Source organism: Dendrobates tinctorius, unplaced genomic scaffold, assembly GCF_039654945.1.
Source record: "Dendrobates tinctorius isolate UK_male_01 unplaced genomic scaffold, ASM3965494v1 ptg000246l, whole genome shotgun sequence".
Taxonomy (NCBI): domain Eukaryota; kingdom Metazoa; phylum Chordata; class Amphibia; order Anura; family Dendrobatidae; genus Dendrobates; species Dendrobates tinctorius.
Genome location: NW_027361913.1, coordinates 1,515,327 through 1,536,284, shown reverse-complemented (window position 1 = coordinate 1,536,284; position 20,958 = coordinate 1,515,327).

Genomic DNA, 20,958 nt, shown 5'->3' with positions numbered 1-20,958 from the left:
CTAGGGAAAATTAAGCTACAGTGGTGGTTTATGTAGCCTGGGTAAAGCACAATATTGTTTTGAGAATCGCTATTTCTAACTGTCCCTCACAGTCTTCAACAGCAGCCTATCCCTAACTGAATTCACAGCAGAGTGACCAGAAATGGCAGCGGCAGTGGCTTTTATAGTGCATCATGACATCATTTCAGCAGCCAATCACAGCCATGCCAATAGTTAACATGCCTACATGCCTAACAGGATGTGCACACACTTCTGAGGAATCCCATTGGCTGAATCAAAGCGAGCGGGCTGATTGCATTATGGGAACTTCCGATTCCAGTATCCGATATGAAAAAAGTATCGGAAGTCAGTATCGGAATTCCGATACAGCTAATATCGGCCGATACCCGATACTTGCGGTATCGGAAAGCTCAACACTAATAATGACAGAACACCACTTAGACCATGTGCCTATAACAGGGCACCATAACTGGCAGACCCAGAGGTCATCATGACTACCTCAGGTTGCCATGATGAAAAATGGGCCCTCGTGATGAAGTCGTGGGGTGCCAATTCCCTCTCCTAGCCTCCTAAATATTGCATTTGATATTGGCCACGTCGTTTGGGAGGTTTAACATCCTAGCTGTGACAGCTGGGGCTCAACTATTACTTAAACCAACTTCTCAGAGGTGGTCAAGCGTGCACAGCTCCTGTGCTAGGCACAATTGCCATGATGTACCTATATGTCATTGGCCAGGAACCCCTTCTTGACCATGACGTATAGGTACATCAAATGTCGTGGAGTTAAAGAGAATCCAAAGAATGCATTACACTTTTGCTTACCTTAGGTGCAGAAAATAGCATTTGATGAGTAAGTATGGTGTAAATCATGATATTAAAATCAACGAAGATTTGTTAAAATATATCCAAAGAGATTGGGCCTAAATCAATGGCACTTGGGGGGGTGAAGCTAGAGTGAAACACGCATCGGGGACCTGCGCCTTACAGGGTTGTATATGCTCTGTATGCACTCTGCACTTTATGGCCAGCGGAGATAGTTTGTTCATAGCCTGGTGGTAATATTATTATGCCAGAGTCAGCTGGTAGTCTCTCTCATACATAGTCTTTTCTATCATAGACACTATTTAGGACCTTTTGCCTGCGCACTACTGCACTTTGCAAAATATATGTATATATGTGTATACTTTTCTATGAGCTGGTTTCCTGATGTGAGGGACTGTGTGTTACTGATACATATTTGCTATATTATCTAGCACTACAAGCCACCTCTGACTAGTGTCTGACAGATCATATATTATAAACTTAATTGGTCATGACTCATTGCTAAATACATGGGATATTTCCTTACTTAGAATAATCTTTACAGATGTATCATGTTTTCACCTTGATACTTGCAGAGTGGTTTTTGGACAAACACAATTTGGAGCAAATTATATATACTTTTTTCAGTCACTGGACTGCTATATGAGTTTATTTGTTATATTGTATGCTCTTTCTTAGTGTTTGTCTGCCATGTGGCAGGTTATACATGCATTTCCTTGTAAGGCTTAATAGACATGCATCTCTTTTTAATTAGTTTTATATGTTTTTTGGCATAATGCATTAATAAAGGCTATTCTTATAAAGATTTATTAAAACTGTATATGGAGAATCAAAATACCCCAAATTTAGTGGGCTGAATGCTAGTCAAGTCAACCAATCTGGGCAATCATAATCAATTCTAGCTTGTTTAAGACATTTTAAGAACCAGAATTACCACTACGCCAGACCGTAATGTGCATTTCACTGCCAGTTTTCCAAAGGGGTTCCCAAGGAGTCCCCGTCAGGTGTATTTGAACAGCGATTTTTGCATCACTATATTATATTTTGATGCTCCACAATATATTCATAGAATGTTATTACTGCTATACAAACAAATTTAAATAAGAACTTTTTTTGCATAATTCTTCTTATTATTATTATTTATAATATTTTTATATCATGATGACCAATTTAGTGATTAATAAACTTTTTACATTACAAGTAATTATTTTGTGCATATTATTTTATTTTTATAGGTAATTATTATGACATAACACATAAATTGTTACTCAGTTGTTATAGAACATTAAAATATTTTAGTCTAGAACTATAGAAACACCTTTGCAGTCTAGAACTATAGAAACACCTTGGTCTACATAAGGGCTACTGGCAAACATGAAAAGACATTTTGAATCCAGGCTATTTTTTGTGCTGTTTATTTTTTTTTCTTTTTTAGGTGCATTGTAGGGATGGAGCTATAAAGATGGTTGCAGTCTTGTGCATAGTCTTTAAATGTTACTGACTATACCATTTCAGAACCAATCTTTTCACACCATAAACATTACTGATAAGTACATGATGCTACAACCTCTGTATAATGGTGTTCTTATCTTATATTAAAAAAAATCCTGCTGAAAAGCGTAGAGTCTAAAGTGATAAGAGCTAAAGGTCCGGAGGCCCAATCTTCTTTGAGTGATAGTATCATTTTTCATGCTCTCATATTACAGAGATTACTATTTTATTTTTGTAAGGGAAACGTCAGCTCTGAAATAGGAACAATCCATGTGGGAAAACATTGAGCAGCTTGTTACATCTGATATACAATTCAACAGCAATAACACAAATGTCACAGATTACTTGAGTACAGCAGACAGGAAAATATTTTTTAAAACTAGTATTCAATATGTTTAGTCTTCAGATTTTGCTTATTTTTTTTAAGAAATAAACATAGCTAAATTTATTGTATATAGACTAGGAGGTCTTTACACATCAGGAAAGCATCTGGTCTAACATTTTGGTTCTGATTAGTGATGCGCGAGTATACTCATTGCGCGGGTTTTTCCAAGCATGCTCGGGTGACCTCCGAGTATTTTGGCGTGCTCGGAGATTTAGTTTTTGTCGAAGCTGCCGCATGATTTGCGGCTGCTAGACAGCCTGAATACATGTGGGGATTCCCTAACAAACAGGCGTTCCTCACATGTATTAAGGCTATCCAGCAGCCGCAAATCATGCAGCTGTGTCGACACAAACTAAATCTCCGAGCTCGCTAAAATACTCGGAGGGCATCCGAGCATGCTCGGGAAAACCTGAGCAACGAGTATACTCGCTCATCACTAGTTCTGATATGTCATATGAGCGACAGATGTTGTTAAAATAAATTTTACCTCTAAAGAGGATGTTAGCCGAACCCTGGACATAGGTACATCTCTGAATATAATACTTGATGGACATTCAATTCAAAAGGGTGTATCCAGAAACAGATCAAGAAAAAAATGGTTGTCCACCAGAGGGTCATACAAGTGTGGACAAAAATTGTATGGATTATTCCCATACATGTATAATACTAAAAAATGTACCTATATGGCTGACAACAGATAATGTAACATTAATGGCTTTATTAACTGTATCAGCACTAATCTATGCTATAACTTGTGAAAAGTGTAAAGTGCAATATGTGGGATGCACAACTAGAACACTGAGGAAAACCATGTCTGAGCACCATTTCCTTAATTATTACAGAGGTGATGTAAGGCTATGTGCACACGTTGCGGATTCCGCTGCGTTTTTTTCCGCACGGAAACACAGGTAAAACCACAGGTAAAGTGACCTGCGGTTTTCCTGCGGTTTGGTCTGCGGTTTTGCCCTGCGGTTTCACATCTCTACTATGTTAAAGGTGTGAATCCACAGCGGAATCCGCAGAAACAATTGACATGCTGCGGAAAAAAAACCGCAGCAAAACCGCGCGGAAAAAAACGCACCGTCAGCACAGCGTTTTTGAAACCCCATAGGGTTTCATTGTACTGTACTTGGTCAGCAGAACTGCTGCATTTCCGCAGCGGCAAAAACGCTGCGGAAACGCAGCAGAATCCGCAACGTGTGCACATAGCCTTAGCGTTCCCAAAGTTACTGCCAGTGAAAAACCTACTCCACCCAAAAGAGGAGGCGATATATTCCGCATTCTACAACGTAAAGAAGCTTCACGGATTTTTAAGTTAAATATTAAAGTGCCAAATGGCATGAATATTAGAACAGACCTAATGTATATCTATCTGCTAAATATTTAGCCCGAGAAATAAATTGTCATCATTTTTGGTGAATGACTATTTGTCCTACGTTATTTCCTGCTCTTCCGCTATTTAAATCAACACTTAACAGTGGTGAACTATGCCATACTATGACTAAGAATGCATAAAGTTTGAAAGGGGTCGGTGGATTGTGCATATTCCTGGGAATTTCACCTTTTCACCATGAAATGTTTTTAATCATTTTCTAATAAAATGTTGCTTTTAACAATTCTTTTTTCCTGATCTGTTGCTGGATGCACCCTTTTGAATTGTTCCGGCTTTGCTACCAAAACAAGCTTCACATCCATGCGCTGGAAATACGGTACGTACATACACACGTGGTCAAAATTGTTGGTACCCCTCGTCTAATGACAGAAAAACCCACAATGGTGACAGAAATAACTTGAATCTGACAAAAGTAATAATAAATCAAAAATCTATGAAAAGAAGCAAATGAAAGTCAGACATTGCTCTTCAACCATTATTCCACTGAATTAAAAAAAAATAAAACTCATGAAATAGGCCTTGACAGAAATGATAGTACACCTGAAAATGTGACAAAAGGGACATGTTGAATTGTGGTGTGCCCACTAATTAACATTGCATGTGTCTACAATCTTGGAATCAGTGAGTGGGCCTGTATATAGAGCTACAGATACTCACTGTGCTGTTTGGCGACATGGTGTGTATCACGCTCAACATGGACCAGAGGAAGCGAAGGAAAGAGTTGTCTCAGGAGATTAGAAAGAAAATTATAGACAAACATGTGAAAGGTAAAAGTTATAAGACCATCTCCAAGCAGCTTGATGTTCCTGTGACTACAGTTGCACATATTATACAGAAATTTAAGCTCCATGGGACTCTAGCCAAGCTCCCTGGACGTGGCCGCAGGAGGAAAATTGAGGACAAATCAGAGAGCTGGATAATACAAATAGTAACAAAAGAGCCCATAAAAACTTCTAACTAGATTAAAGGTGAACTTCAAGCTCAAGGAACATCAGTGTCAGATCGCACCATCCGTCATTGTATGAACCAAAGTGGACTTCATAAGAGACGACCAAGGGGGACACCATTGTTGAAAAAAATCATAAAAAAAGCCAGACTGGAATTTGCCACACTACATGTTGACAAGCCAGAAAGCTTCTGGGGGAATGTCCTATGGATATATGAGACAAAAATGGAACTTTGGTACAGGGTTTGTACCACAGGACTGGCGCATAGCAAATATGGTGCCAATATTCAAAAAGGGGACAAAAACTGAACTTGGAATTTATAGGGCAGTGAGCTTAACCTCAACTATGGTAAAATCCTGGAGGGTTTTCAAAGAGATACTATACTTGAGTATCTGAGGAAGAATAACCTCATGACCCAATATCAACATGGGTTTATGAGGGACCGTTCCTGTCAGACTAATCTGATAAGCTTTTATGAAGAGTTAAGTTCCGGACTGGACCAAGGAAATGCAGTAGATGTGGTGTACATGGCCTTTTCAAAAGCTTTTGATATGGTGCCACACAAAAGGTTGATACATAAAATGAGAACAATGGGGATAGGGGAAAATATGTGTAAAGTGGGTTAAGAGCTAGCTCAGCAATAGGAAACAAAGGGTGGTTATTAATGGAGCACACTCGAACTGGGTCATGGTTAGCAGTGGGGTACCACAGGGGTCAGTATTGGGCCTGCTTCTTTTTAACATATTTATTAATGACCTTGTAGGGGCATAGAGAGTAGAATTTCAATATTTGCAGATGACACTAAACTAAGCAGGGTAATCAATACAGAGGACAATTTTATATTACAGGAGGATTTATGTAAACTAGAAGCTTGGGCTGATAAATGGCAAATGAGCTTTAATGGGGATAAATGTAAGGTCATGCACTTGGGTAGAACAAACAAGATTTATAATTATATGCTTAATTGTAAAACACTGGACAAAACTATCACTGAAAAAGACCTGGGTGTATGGGTGGACGACAAACTCACATTTAGTGGCCAGTGTCAGGCAGCTGCTGCAAAGGCAAATAAAATCATGGAATGCATTAAAAGAGGCATAAATGCTCATGAGGAGAACATAATTTTGCCTCTATACAAGTCACTAGTGCGACCACACTTAGAATACTGTGTACAGTTCTGGTCTCCGGTGTACAAGAAAGACATAGCTGCGCACTGCAGTACTCTGCTCTGCCCTCAACAGGGCAGAGCAGTGCGCCTGCGCCAGAGCTACGACAGGAAGCAAAGAAGAGGACATCACCGCTAGAAGATGGGAAGCGCCAGACCGCGACACCCTCCGGACCTGAACTGGACTCGGACCGCCCCTGGGTGAGCATAATATAATTCGTTTCCTTCTCTTTCAGGTTACATCGGGGGCTTATCTACAGCATTCTGTAATGCTGTATACAAGCCCCTAATGGCGGTGGCCACATCTTATATACCAAAAAATAGGTGACAGATTCCCTTTAATAGACTGGGGGCCAGAGATATTGGCGCACCTCCCAGGCTACCAACATCAGCCTTCAGCAGCCCCGGAAACGGCGCATCCATAATATGTGACAAATCTGGCACTTGTGTCACTCCTCACACTTGCCCTGGTGCCATGGAAAGTAAGGTTGTGGGGTTAATGTCAGCTTTGCAATGTCGGCTGATGTAATGAATGGAAACGGAGGCACAGGTGATGAAGTTCACATTCGTCTTTTATTTTACTTTTGAGTGGAACCTCGGGACCACGGTCCGGGGGAGCTCAAAAGGGGGCGTGATAAGTGAGCCCCAGGTACCCATAGTAAGATCCCTCGAACAGGACTCGAGGTGTCCCACTATCAAACAGCTAGTGGTAAGCGTCAGCAGGCCGTGTTAAAGATGATGTCTTTGGGCGACAACAGACACACCGCGGAGGTACTGGCCGACTACTTGCAGCGACAAACAGTGTCATGGCTGGGCAGTCTACATCTTGAGGCAGGCAAGGTAGTCAGTGATAACTGCCGTAATTTTGTGGCAGCCATAGCCCGTGCAAAACTCACACACATACCTTGCCTGGCTCACACTTTGAACTTGGTGGTGCAGTGCTTCCTTAATAATTATCCGGAGTTAACATCCCTGCTCCATAAAGTGCGCAGACTGTGCTCGCACATCCATCGCTCGGCCGTACACTCCAGTAGTATGCAGAAGCTGTAGCGATTGCTCCACCTCCCCAAGCACCGCCTAATCTTAGACGTGCAACAAGGTGGAGCTCTACCCTGCACATGGTTGAGAGGCTGTTCGAACAGAGGCAGGCTGTAATGCATTTGTGGGAGGATACACGGGCAGGCAGTTTGAGGGAAGACATGGAATTGTCGGGTGTGCAGTGGTCAAAGCTGAAAGACCTCTGTAAAGTCATTCAGTGTTTTGAGGAATGCACACGGCTGGTAAGCGCGGACGACGCCATCTTAAGCATGAACATCCCACTTATGCGTCTGCTCATGCAAAGTTTGACGCACATTAAGGATCAGGCATCTGCAGAGGAGAAGGAGGGAAGCCTTGATGACAGTCAGCCATTGTCTAGTCAGGGAACTGTCCTGGACGAGGTGGAGGAAGAAGAGGAAGAGGAGGAGGATGAGGGGGATGATTATTTTGGGCAGGAGGATGTTTCACAGGGGCAAGAGAAAATGTTGGCATTCCAAGGTTAGGTACAGTCCTTGTGTGTGACTGTAGGGATGTGGATTTGCCAGAAACTGCTCCTTCACCCACTACGGGCAGTGCATCATTGACACCTGGAACATTGGCCCACATGTGCGATTAAGCCTTGCAGATCCTAAAAAGGGACCCACGCATTGCCAAAATGATGAGGAATGATGACTATTGGCTGGCCAGCATCCTCAATCAACGCTGCAAAGGCAAATTACACAGCATCATGCCACAGGAGAACCTAGAGATAATATTGGCAAACAAACAAGCAACTCTGGTAAACCATTTGTTTGAGGCTTTCCCAGCACACAGCAGCGGTGATGGTTCTCCCACGAGCCGTAGTCGACAACATGGAAGAGGTGTTTGTGGTGCACACAGCAGAAGTAGCGCTGGAGATAGGGGTTTAATGACGATGTTGTGGAATGATTTCTCAAGTACCGCTCACACGACTGCTAATACTGCATCGATTAAAAGTAACAGGAGGCAGCAGTTGTCAACTATGGTTACAAACTACTTTTCCTCCCACATCGATGTTCTCCCTCACAGGTCATTCCCCTTTGACTATTGGGCCTCTAAACTGGATGCCTGGCCTGAATTGGCACAATATGCCTTACAGGAGCTCGCTTGCCCTGCTGCTATTGTATTATCTGAAAGAGTCTTCAGTGCTGCTGGATCAATCCTGACAGGAAAAAGGACCCGTCTGTCGACCCAAAATTTTTATGTTATAACCTTCATTAAAATGAACCATGCATGGGTTTCAAAGGATTTTGTCCCACCTTCCCCTGATGACACATAGGTTACCAGAAAAGTGCCTCGGTTTTTTCCTCCTCTTCCTTGGACTTGCCCAATTACGCCCTTTGCAGCAGCTGAATGTCCAGCCAACACATCAACATATGCCAATTTTTAAACCTCCCTAACTGGGCTGCCCTCCCCTCCCCCAATGGCTGGGGTCAAGACCTGGCACACCCGGGCCAGTGCCATTGCTCTGAACAGGTGGATGGGCCCACTGATGGCCGACGGCAATGGCACAGGGCCCCTCATAGTACAATACAGTGTCTCAGATGGTGGAAGGGCCCACTCACCGTCAGACACACCAGCGTACTATGAGGGGCCCTGTGCCAGTACCGTCGACCACGATTGTGCCCCCCCTGCTTGGTCATGGCCACAGCACTTGCAAGTTGCAATACTTACCTCTCCCTGCTCCACCGCTGTGTAGTCTGTGCAGTTAAATCCTTCACGGGGACGGCCACTAGAAATTTGGTGTATTGATCAATGATGGTTAAGATGTAGCTATGGCCTGTACTGGTGGCCTCTACCTTCAGATGATCAATTGCTACCATTTAAAATGGACGTCAGCTTACAAGCGGATGCAGTGGTGGTTTATGATCACCTTTCACAGTTGTGATAGTCATAGACGTGTGACATTCCTGCCACCATTTTTCAATGTCTCCTCCCATGCCAATCCAACAGAATCGCCTACGGCCTGTGGCTTCTGTCTTTTGCACTCCAAAATGACCAGACACATCATGATAGGCAGTGAGGACCATGTCTACATCTCTCCCTGTGATCACAATTTGATGGAGACGAGTAACGGTGATGTGATCCACGCTACTGCGATAAAGCAATCCTTTCTTCACAAAGAACCTTTTTCGCTTTCTCCACAGACACAGTAATTGAGGGTCTGCATCGCCTCTCCAACATCTACCGGGAGGTTTTCCCGCAATGAGTAATTCCAAAATTTCTGCTAACATTCGACTTTGCGTAGTTTCCAGTAGCGGAGATTCTTGACTGACTTACTGAGATTGAAATATATACGAAGATTTAAAAGTACCACAACACTGTATACTGGTGTAGGCTATGAATACCTTTCCCTTTTTCTACTTTTTTAATTCTGGTGTAATACATAGTGAGCCTGTGAGTGTCTGCGCCTGACTCCGGAAGTATAGATGGAAATTTAACCCTAGACTGGACACACCTGGTATGTGCTGATACAGTACCTTGTTTTCAAAAATTTGTATTAAGGTATCATCTGTAGGATAACCAACTGTGGGGGGGGACCCTATTCTTGCCGCAGACAAACACGAGACTGAGACAGAGTTTGTATTGAGCAAGTCCGCTTTTAGTGCCCATCCTTCTGTCGACAACAGCAATTCACCACAGCCGCTTCACATTTCTCTGTACACAGGCCCCGGTGTCACGGTCACGTGTGTCTGGATGCAGCGAGTACCGCAAGGCGAACCCATGTGACACACGTGACCCTGGATACAGCTTCTCCAGTGGGGAGAATTTGCAGACCACATAGCTGCCACTCGCCCCCTCTGGCTGGGCTGCGCAGGACTCATGTTCAGCTCCTTCCTTCACCCAGGCTTCCTTGTGAATGACTAACACACAATATCACCAACAGTGATCAAACACACTTGGCTCTCTTTTATAGAGCCACACACCTGATCTATAATTACTTGCACATTAAACCAAAGAAACTAAAGTGCACTACCGCTCACCACCACCGTGGCAAATTAGAATGAATGACACCACGTGTAATAATTCTAATGGCCACCGGGGGCAATCAACCCACTTTGGCACCAAGCCAAAGGAAAAAAAGTTCACGTTGTCCATTTACTTGTCAGATCCACCTTGGATCATGACAGTACCCCCTCATTAGGGAAACACCTACAGCGGGGACGCCCAGATCCTGAGTTCACCTCACCACTACCTGACACTTCAGGTTAATGACAAACGCACTGCTGGTATTGGCAATGTATGTTCTGGAGGCACCACTCATCTCCACAGCGCCGACCTAGGGAACGAGTTTATGTATGTGTATGTTTGCTATGAGCTGATCAGACTCCACAACACACTTCCACAAGATGTTTTTTGGTGGCCACCCATACATGCTCGTTCACACACAGGTCCGGACCTGAACGTTTATTGCCACACATTCGTTTGTCATATTTTGGTGAACTCATTCTGGACTCGACAACAGAGGCGTCCCCCTGTGCCACAACACTCACACCCCCGCTATTCACCAAGGGACACCACCTTCCAACCCTTTCACCATGAGGTCTGCGCCTCCCAGGGTTGGTTAATGGCGAGGGGTGAGACTTGTCCCTACTCCCCCGCAGTGCACCTGCTGCTCACACACGGAGGAGAAGGGGACAGGAATATGGAGGAAATATACACTCGCTGGTCGCTTTCCTACACACGACCAGGAGGCAGCGGCTTCTTCAGTGGTATAGAAGATTTGGCGTGAGCCCCGCGGACTATACACCAGTCTGCTCACTACAGGGACGTACCCCTTCACCTCCGGGAACCACAGACAGCACCATGGGGATCACCAACTCCACCCACCTGTCTGGTTACTTCTGCCTGTATGAACAAGTCCCGCTCCCCAGCAGCGACTCTTGGGGCTTTTTTCCAGACCGCAGCCACCATTTTGATTTCCTCGATGTCTGAGCAGAGGCCCCAGACCCTGATAACTGCTGCTGCAGCGGCTCTAACACACCATGCCGCTCCTCACTCACCTCAGTGAGGCCCGGCAGCAATTACTCAGCGGTCTCCACATGGCCAAGGCTCACCAGAAAAAAAAAGTTGGGTTGGTGATAATGTCACGGTCACGTGCGTCTGGACGCAGCAAGTACCGCAAGGCGAACCCATGTGACACACGTGACCCTGGATACACCGCCTCCAGTGGGGCGAATTTAAATAATAAACACGTGCAGCTGGATACACCGCCTCCAACTGGCGAATTTAGACATTACACATATATACAAGTCTGGAAACCCCGCCTCCAGTAAAGCGAATTTAAACAATAAGGGAAACCTGGGAAACAATAACAATGGTGGGCCCTGCGATAGGGAATAGGGAAGTGGAGACCTCCTGAGCTCCCCTGAGCCAGTGTCCCTGCACTCCTAACTTTCCCTATGCCGGTTCCGCACCAGGCGCGCACAGGAACCTAAAAACCCTAGCTCGCCCTGACCTAAACCCTCACTAGGGAATTGGTCGGTGCGGAAACTAATCCCACCACTGCACTAAAACACACATGAGGAAAGATGACAAAACAGGGGAAACACCACTTAGCTTTGCTCTGTTGCGTACGCTCCTAGCAACAGAGCCCACCACCTGCGTGCATCTTCTCCTCCACCAGGATCCATCACCATAACTGGATCCTTCACCATAGTGCAGCCTTGGAGCAGAGTCCACCACCAATTGCAGAAGTCCAATAACAGAGTCCCAAAGATGAGTTCAGCTCCTGCCCAAAAAGTCAAGCATGCATGAGTCCAGCTCTCAGCAACCAAGTCCCGCATGCTGAGTGCAACTCTCTCCAAAGTCACCACTCCACCAAGCCATGCAAGCACTTCCTGCCGACACCATAAACTGTGACTCCACCACGCCATGCCAGCCCTTCTTGCAGACCACATAGCTGCCACTCGTCCCCTCTGGCTGGGCTGCGCAGGACTCATGTTCAGCTCCTTCCTTCACCCAGGCTTCCTTGTGAATGACTAACACACAATATCACCAACAGTGATCAAACACACTTGGCTCTCTTTTATAGAGCCACACACCCGATTTATAATTACTTGCACATTAAACCAAAGAAACTAAAGTGCACTACCGCTCACCACCACCGGGGCAAATTAGAATGAATGACACCACGTGTAATAATTCTAATGGCCACCGGGGGCAATCAACCCACTTTGGCACCAAGCCAAAAGAAAAAAAGTTCACTTTGTCCATTTACTTGTCAGATCCACCTTGGATCATGACAGTACCCCCTCCTTAATGAGGGGCCTCTGGACCCTCAAGACCACTCCTCAATAGGGAAACACCTACAGCGGGGACGCCCAGATCCTGAGTTCACCCCACCACTACCTGACACTTCAGGTTAATGACAAACGCACCGCTGGTATTGGCAATGTATGTTCTGTAGGCACCAGTCATCTCCACAGCGCCGACCTGGGGAACGAGTTTATGTATGTGTATGTTTGCTATGAGCTGATCAGACTCCACAACACACTTCCACAAGATGTTTTCTGGTGGCCACCCATACATGCTCGTTCACACACAGGTCCGGACCTGAACGTTTATTGCCACACATTCGTTTGTCATATTTTGGTGAACTCATTCTGGACTCGACAACAGAGGCGTCCTCCTGTGCCACAACACTCACACCCCCGCTATTCACCAAGGGACACCACCTTCCAACCCTTTCACCATGAGGTCTGCGCCGCCCAGGGTTGGTTAATGGCGAGGGGTGAGACTTGTCCCTACTCCCCCGCAGTGCACCTGCTGCTCACACACGGAGGAGAAGGGGACAGGAATATGGAGGAAATATACACTCGCTGGTCGCCTTCCTACACACGACCAGGAGGCAGCGGCTTCTTCAGTGGTATAGAAGATTTGGCATGAGCCCCGCAGACTATACACCAGTCTGCTCACTACAGGGACGTACCCCTTTACCTCCGGGAACCCCAGAAAGCACCATGGGGATCACCAACTCCACCCACCTGTCTGGTTACGTCCGCCTGTATGAACAAGTCCCTCTCCCCAGCAGCGACTCTAGGGGCTTTTTTCCAGACCGCAGCCACCATTTTGATTTCCTCGATGTCTGAGCAGAGGCCCCAGACCCTGATAACTGCTGCTGCAGCGGCTCTAACACACCATGCCGCTCCTCACTCACCTCAGTGAGGCCCGGCAGCAATTACTCAGCGGTCTCCACATGGCCAAGGCTCACCAGAAAAAAAAAGTTGAGTTGGTGATAATGTCACGGTCACGTGCGTCTGAACGCAGCGAGTACCGCAAGGCGAACCCATGTGACACACGTGACCCTGGATACACCGCCTCCAGTGGGGCGAATTTAAATAATAAACACGTGCAGCTGGATACACCGCCTCCAACTGGCGAATTTAGACATTACACGTATATACAAGTCTGGAAACCCCGCCTCCAGTAAAGCGAATTTAAACAATAAGGGAAACCTGGGAAACAATAACAATGGTGGGCCCTGCGATAGGGAATAGGGAAGTGGAGACCTACTGAGCTCCCCTGAGCCAGTGTCCCTACACTCCTAACGTTCCCAATGCCGGTTCCGCACCGGGCGTGCACAGGAACCTAAAAACCCTAGCTCGCCCTGACCTAAACCCTCATTAGGGAATTGGTCAGTGCGGAAACTAATCCCACCACTGCACTAAAACACACATGAGGAAAGATGACAAAACAGGGGAAACACCACTTAGCTTTGCTCTGTTGTGTATGCTCCTAGCAACAGAGCCCACCACCTGCGTGCATCTTCTCCTCCACCCGGATCCATTACCATAACTGGAACCTTCACCATAGTGCAGCCTTGGAGCAGAGTCCACCACCAACTGCAGAAGTCCAGTAACAGAGTCCCAAAGATGAGTTCAGCTCCTGCACAAAAAGTCAAGCATGCATGAGTCCAGCTCTCAGCAACCAAGTCCCGCATGCTGAGTGCAACTCTCTCCAAAGTCGCCACTCCACCAAGCCATGCAAGCACTTCCTGCCGACACCATAAACTGTGACTCCACCACGCCATGCCAGCCCTTCTTGCAGACCACATAGCTGCCACTCGTCCCCTCTGGCTGGGCTGCGCAGGACTCATGTTCAGCTCCTTCCTTCACCCAGGCTTCCTTGTGAATGACTAACACACAATATCACCAACAGTGATCAAACACACCTGGCTCTCTTTTACAGAGCCACACACCTGATTTATAATTACGTGCACATTAAACCAAAGAAACTAAAGTGCACTACCGCTCACCACCACAGGGGCAAATTAGAATGAACGACACCACGTGTAATAATTCTAATGGCCACCGGGGACAATCAACCCACTTTGGCACCAAGCCAAAGGAAAAAAGTTCACTTTGTCCATTTACTTGTCAGATCCACCTTGGATCATGACACCCGGTACCTTCACTTCCTTTGTAACTATAATCGTGGTGTCCTCTGTGGCTCTTCCACTGTGGCTGGCCTAGGTCCAACCACCACAGCGCTGCACCAGTCTGAGTACACCGTCCATATGATAGCCCCAGGCCGTCTTTGGCTGCGGCTACCGTCTTCTGGGACACCCCCCGTGACCGCCTCAACTGTCAGTCCTCTCTGGAGCCTTTCCACTGTCTCTATTTCCTCAGCAGAACTTCCTCTTTACTGTGCTCCCTTCGCTGACTGACTCTTCCAGAACCTTCCCTCAGCCTTTTATACTTCCAGTTCTGGTAACTCCGCCCACCGTGACCTAACAGTTTCTCTGACCAATGGCAGCTATTCAGTCCCACTCTAACACTCTCCATTGCCCTCCAATGGGCAAGCTAAAACACTGCACCCTTTCTCTTTATCTTAGCGGTTTCACACCTACACTGCACTTCACCTCTGCTTCTCACTACAGGCTGGTTTGTCTGTCAGTCCACCTTCCCTACATCATCCATAGTGAGTGAGTGTGTGTGGGCTACGCCTTCTATATATACGGTGAATCAGAGAAACAAATTTTTACACTATACTCGATACAGCTTGTATCTTGTTATACAGTACCGTTGTTCGACATTTAGCATTACGGTCAAATCCATACTGTGTAAGCGTCTGAGAGTGACTACGGGACTATTTATACGGAGATTTCAATTGTACCCTAAAAAATATATACTTGCTATCTTGTTATCCAGGACCTTTTTTACAACAATTTTTATTATGGTCAAAACTAAACAGAGTGAGCTTCTGAGGGTGACTACGGAAATATATACCGATATTTTCAATTTGGCCAACACTGTATACAGCAGAACTCTTCTGATACAGTAACCTTTTAAGCTATTTAGATTCTGGTGTAATCCATAATGAGCCTGTAAACGTCTGTCTGTTACTCCGGCAATATATTTGGAACTTTAAGATTACCCCAACACTGTATACAGCTGTACGCTTGTGTTATATAACCCATTTACAGCTTTTCATATTCTTGTGTAATCCGTACTGGGCCTGAGAGTGTTTGTGTCTGCCTCCTGAAATGTATATGGAGAATCAGAATGTTTACACTATACTATATATACCTTGTATCTGGTGATACTGTACCCTTTTTCAACTTGTTATTTTATTGGGTAATCCATACTGAGCCTGTGAGTGTCTGTGTATGCCTCATGAAATATATACGGAGATTTACTGTTATCCATAGACTGTATAGAGCTGTACACTTCTGATACAGTACCATATATCTGCTGGTATTTTGGGTCCATTTTCCAAAACATGAGGAAGTATGGTGGAAGAGGACACGGATGTGGGTGTGGAGGGCCACCTGGTACTGATGGTGGTGGTGGTGCATCTGCTGGTGGTGCCAAAAACACGATAGCAGCTAGGCAGGAGGTGTTGAGCTAGCGTCATGGTGTAGCTCTGGAAGGCCTGTAAGGCTCCCTTTTCTGGGAGTAGGTAGACTGCTTTTAAAGCCGGAGTATCAGGAACTGTTTGTGGCTTACATTGCTGAAACAGCCTCCAGCTCTATCGCCTCCTCTTCTGAAGTTGCAAAAAATGCAAGCACTGAGTCGTAGCTGCAGGCTTCTGGTCAGGAGCAACCCCTTTCCTTGTGTCCTTCACCCACACCAAAAGTGAAGGATGTGATAGCACACACCTCCGATTACTCCATGGAGCTCTTTTCACATACCATGCCTGGGTTAATTAAAAATAGGGCCCATCATATACTGGAGCAATGTAAATGGGGCAGATCAGACACTGGAGCAGCATCTAAGTGGCACATTATACACTGGAGCATTACAAATGGGGCCCATTATATATGGAGAATTATTAGAGCCCATCATACACTGGAGCATCATCCATGAGGCCCATCATGTACTGGACCAATGTAAATGGGGCAGATCAGACACTGGAGCAACATCTAAGGGGCACATTATACACTGGAGCATCACAAGTGGGGCCCATTATATATGGAGCATTATTAGGGCCCATGATACACTGGAGCATCATCCATGAGGCCCATCATGTACTGGAGCATTGTAAATGGGGCAGATCAGACACTGGAGCAGCATCTAAGGGGCACATTATACACTGGAGCATTACAAATGGGGCCCATTATATATGGAGCATTATTAGAGCCCATCATACACTGGAGCTAGAGTTGAGGGACTTTTGGTTTTTTAGGGTCGCGTTTCGTTTCGTGAAACCCGACTTTTCCAAAAGTCGGGTCGAGCAAGATCGTCCGATTATAGGGAAAAGTCGGGGTCATCCCGAAACACGAAACCCAATGTAAGTCAATGGGGAATAAAAGTCGGCAGTGAGAGGAGGACAGGAAACACACCAACAGTGCCCATTTGAATGCCAAAAGCATCAATTCTTCTTACTTAAGCTTGTCAACCTTAATTAACTTCATAATACAAGTTACGCACTGAAAAATGGGGGTTATTTGGCTACAGACTGTGGGGGGGGAGGGCTGGCTCCAGGTTTTCATGTGCCCTGGGCAAAAGAGCGCCTCTTTAACACATACCACAACTCATCATGCTCCGATATGGCAGAGAAATAGCGGTATGGTACAATGAAAAATACCTCACTTTTTACATCTCATGACGAGGCCCATCTATTTCTCCATACAGAATCATTGGTCCCATATAATGTTTGAAACAGTATATGATGAGCTCCACATAATGCTACAGTATATGTTGGTCCCCATGGATGAAGCTCTACTGTCTTATGGGCCCAAATAATGCTCCAAACATAATGGGCCCCATTTCTAATGCTCTAGTGTATAATGGGACCTGTAAATGCTGCTCCAGTGTCTGATGTCCACCTTTGGAATGTTCCAGTGTATGGTGGGCCCCATCTATCATTCTCAGACGGTGTTAGGCCCAGTATGGATTGCACGTGATTGCACAAAGGTTAGAAAGGGTACCGTATCCCCAGATAACATGTATGGATAGCGTACACATTCAAAATATACGTCTCAGGAGGCAGGCTCAGACGGTGTTAGGCCCAGTATGGATTGCACATGATTGCACAAAGGTTAGAAAGGGTACCGTATCCCCAGATAACATGTATGGATAGCGTACACATTCAAAATATATGTCTCAGGAGGCAGGCTCAGACGGTGTTAGGCCCAGTATGGATTGCACGTGATTGCACAAAGGTTAGAAAGGGTACCGTATCCCCGGATAACATGTATGGATAGCGTACACATTAAAAATATATGCCTCAGGAGGCAGGCTCAGACGGTGTTAGGCCCAGTATGGATTGCACGTGATTGCACAAAGGTTAGAAAGGGTACCGTATCCCCAGATAACATGTATGGATAGCGTACACATTCAAAATATATGTCTCAGGAGGCAGGCTCAGACGGTGTTAGGCCCAGTATGGATTGCACGTGATTGCACAAAGGTTAGAAAGGGTACCGTATCCCCAGATAACATGTATGGATAGCGTACACATTCAAAATATATGTCTCAGGAGGCAGGCTCAGACGGTGTTAGGCCCAGTATGGATTGCACGTGATTGCACAAAGGTTAGAAAGGGTACCGTATCCCCGGATAACATGTATGGATAACGTACACATTCAAAATATATGTCTCAGGAGGCAGGCTCAGACGGTGTTAGGCCCAGTATGGATTGCACGTGATTGCACAAAGGTTAGAAAGGGTACCGTATCCCCGGATAACATGTATGGATAGCGTACACATTCAAAATATATGTCTATACATCAGGAGGCAGGCTCAGACGGTGTCAGGCACAGTATGGATTTGACGGCCCAGATTACACAGCGGAGGAGCAGGGAGAGGTAAAGATTGCAAATGCTGGGGCCCTGCCCAAGCAAGGGGGGCCCACTCGTGGGTGTCGGTACTGGCACTGGGCCCCTCATAGTACAGCGGTGTGTCTGATGGCGGGTGTGCACCACCACCGTCAGAGACACTTGATTGCACTATGAGGGACCCTGTGCCAGTGCCCGCGCCCAAGAGTCGGCCTACCCACCTGTCCAGGGCAGCGGCACTCGCACGGTGTCGTGCGCTAGGTGGTGACCCCGGCCATGGGGGGGGAGGCAGCACAGTTAGGGAGTTTTAGAAAGTGGCATATGTTGATGTTGGACATTCAGCTGATGCAAAAGGCGAAATAGGTGAAGTACCAGGAAGAGGTGGACCAAAGCAAGCCATTTTTCTGTCACCCTATGTGTCATCAGGGGAAGGTGGGACAAAATCCTTGGAAACCCATGCGTGGTTCATTTTAATGAAGGTTAGATCATCCACATTTTGGGTTGACAGACAGGTCCTTTCTTCTGTCAGGATTGATCCAGCTGCACTGAAGACTCTTTCCGATAGCACACATGCAGCTGGGCAAGCGAGCTCCTGTAAGGCATATTGGGCCAATTCAGGCCAGGTGTCCAGTTTAGCGGCCCAATAGTCAAAGGGGAATGACCTGTGTGGGAGAACATCGATATGGGAGGAAAAGTAGTTTGTAACCATAGTTGACAACTGCTGTCTCCTGTCACTTTCCATCGATGCAGTATCACCAGTTGTGTGAGCGGTATTTGAAAAATCAGTCCACAACATTGTCATGAAACCGCTGTCTCCAACGCCACTTCTGCTGTGTGCACCACGAACACCTCTGCCAAGCTGCCCCCGGCCTGTACGGCTCGTGTGAGAACCATCACCGCTGCTGTGTGCTGGGAATGCCTCAAGCAACCGATTTACCAGAGTTGCTTGTTTATTAGCCAATATTAGGTCAAGGTTCTCCTGTGGCATGATGTTTTGTAATTTGCCTTTATAGCGAGGATCCAGGATGCTGGCCAACCAGTAGTCGTCATCGTTCATCATTTTGGCAACGCGGGGGTCCCTTTTTAGGATCCGCAAGGCATAATCTGACATGTGGGCCAATGTTCCCGGTGTCAATGATGCACTGCGAGTGCTGGGTGGAGGAGCACTTTCTGGCAAATCCACATCCCTCCAGTCACGCACAAACCCTGTACCAGACCTTGCCACGCCAACATTTTCACTTGCCCCACGAGATGCATCCTCCTCCCCTAAGTAATCATCCCCATCATCATCCTCCTCCTCCTCTTCTTCCTCCACCTCGTCCAGGAGAGGTCCCTGAGCAGACAATGGCTGAATGTCATCAAGGATTCCCTCCTCCTCTTCCTCCTCATCAACATTGGCTGCAGACACCTGCTCCATAAGGTGCGTCAAAGTTTGCATGAGCAGACGCATAAGTGGGATGCTCATGCTTAGGATGGCGTCGTCTGCGCTTACCAGCCGTGTGCATTCCTCAAAACACTGAAGGACTTTACAAAGGTCTTTCAGCTTCGACCACTGCACACCTGTCAACTCCATGTCTGCTCTCAAAGTGCCTGGCCGTGTATCCTCCCACAAATGCATTATGGCCTGCCTCTGCTCGCACAGCCGCTCCACCATGTGCAGGGTGGAGTTCCACCTTGTTGCAATGTCGATAATGAGGCGGTGGTTGGGAAGGTGGAGCAATCGCTGCAGCTTCTGCATACGAACGGAGTGTACAGGCGACCGGCGGATGTGCGCGCACAGTCTTCGCACCTTCTGGAGCAGGGCTGTTAACTCCGGATAATTTTTGAGGAAGCACTGCACCACCAGGTTCAAGGTGTGAGCCAAGCAAGGTATGTGGCTGAGTTTTGAAAGGGCTATGGCTGCCACAAAATTATGGCCGTTATCACTAACTATCTTGCCTGCCTCAAGATGTACACTGCCCAGCCATGACTCAGTTTGTCGCTTCAAGTACTCGGCCAGCACATCGGCGGTGTGTCTGTCGCCCAAACACATCATCTGCAACACAGCCTGCTGACGCTTTCCACTAGCTGCTCGATAGGGGGACACATCGTGTGCAACAGTGGCAGCTGCAGATGGAGTGCTCGTACGACTGCGCTCTGTGGACGAGCTTTCGCTTCTGGAGGAGGAGGAGGAGGGTTGAACGCCTACAGCCAACTGTTTCCTATACCGTGGGCTAGGCAGCACTGTCCCACCACCGCTGTCCCCTGTGGACCCTGCATCCACCACATTAACCCAGTGCGCAGTGATGGACACGTAACGGCCCTGGCCATGCCGACTGGACCATGCATCAGTTGTGAGGTGCACCTTTCCGCTCACTTACTGCTTGAGTGCATGGACAATGCGGTCTTTCACATGATGGTGGAGGGCTGGGATGGCTTTGCGAGAGAAGAAGTGGCGACTGGGTAGGTCATAGCGTGGTACTGCATAGGCCATGA